The following is a 1,645-nucleotide window of genomic DNA, read 5'->3' as shown; positions in this document are numbered from 1 at the left end:
ACACACACACACACACATATATATTATATATATATATATATATATATATATATATATACGACGGGCTTCTTTCAGTTTCCGTCTACCAGTTCCACTCACAATGCTTTGGTCGGCCCGAGGTTTTAGTGGAAGAGACATGCTCAAGGTGTAGGGGTAACTGAACCGACTTGCACCACGAAGAATCAAAGACAAATGTTTCTACTGAGAAACAGAGACCTCGACAAACGAATTTGAATAGCATTGGCATTTTATCTAACGTTGCATCCCATCCTTCGCCCTGGAGGCAAATAAATGAAATCATTATTAAACGTATACATGCAAACATGTGCGCGTATGTGTAATGTAAATAAGAATGCATATGCATGTTTATATACATACATATATATATAATAATAATAATAATAATAATATGCGGTAAAGACAAAACGAAAATAATGTAAGGGGATAGAATACCTGATGAAAATAAAATTAAAATTCCGAATTCAGTGTGACGCACAAATCCAGTAAAATCTGTTGGTATAAAATATATACATAAATATATGCATATATATAATATTATATATACACGCACTCACACACACGGTGTAATGAGCACCACAAAACGTAAGGTGGTTTTCAACGTCGCAAGTTCTTTGACCCACTCAGTCTTTCTCTCTCTTTCTCCTCGTCCACTAAAAGTTGATAAGCTTGTGTGACAAAGGTCACGTGGGTAGCGCAGAGTGGTGGTACTGGAAAGCAGGAGTGTACAGTAGAATGAGTATGGGGACTATATGTGCGTAAGAGAGGGGAAGACAGAGAGAGTAAGAGAACGTAGGAGGGTGGTGTGTGTGAGAACGAGAGAGAGGGGGGGGACAATTATGTAAATTTGAAGTATACGATAGTAAACTTGCAATGTGTATTTGCAGTGTGAGCGTGTGTGTATGTGTATGAATAAACACACATATGTGTATATGTATATGTATGTATATATATATATATATATATATATATATATATATATATATATATATATATATATATATATATATTTATAAGAAGTAAATTACTCATAACCTTACTATGCGCTTGTGTAAGCGGTGTGCGGGCGTGAGGGGTATCGAAGTTGCACGTATGAGAGAGATAATGAAATATTTATAGTGGAAGCCGCTTATTATAATCACGGATAATGTTATTATGGCCCTGTTATTTTCGTCGAAAATTCATGGATCCTAAATTCTTTATTTGCTTGACGTTATCAACCAGTTATTCTTAGCGATGATCGTGTGTCCCAAATTGATCACACTAAACGACTTTTTCTATGCATGTGTTCACGTGGGAGTGCACGCGCGTGGGCACACACGTCTGTGTGTGTGAGAGAGAGAATTTATGCGTATGTATATGTATACACATACATGTGTTTGTGTGTGCTGTGTATGTGCATACACACCCTCTTTCTCTCGCTCTCTCTATCTGTCTATGTATCTATTATCTATCTATTTATCTAGGTATATCTCTATAGGAATTGCTATAGAAAGAGAGAGAGAGAGAGAGAGAGAGAGAGAGAGAGAGAGAGAGAATTGGAAAGTTGATAGATACGCAAATCGTACAAAGTACAAAATCTCAGCGTGTGAATGTATGTGTGTGTGCGTGCGTGCGTGTACGTGTG

General features: G+C 36.8%; 1 protein-coding gene across 1 annotated transcript in view; it reads right to left on the bottom strand.

Annotated features, from left to right (window-relative positions):
* The window catches only part of LOC106869888 (protein FAM167A), a 53,342-nt gene extending 52,601 nt beyond the window's left edge, over positions 1-741 (bottom strand). The window contains exon 1 of the mRNA XM_014915811.2: positions 454-741. The gene's annotated coding sequence lies outside the window, so the exon portion shown is untranslated. The remainder of the gene's footprint in view (positions 1-453) is intronic.
* Between the last annotated feature and the right edge of the window lie 904 nt (positions 742-1,645).

The sequence above is a fragment of the Octopus bimaculoides genome, chromosome 3, assembly GCF_001194135.2.
Source record: "Octopus bimaculoides isolate UCB-OBI-ISO-001 chromosome 3, ASM119413v2, whole genome shotgun sequence".
Lineage (NCBI taxonomy): Eukaryota > Metazoa > Mollusca > Cephalopoda > Octopoda > Octopodidae > Octopus > Octopus bimaculoides.
This window is presented reverse-complemented; position numbering and strand designations above follow the sequence as displayed.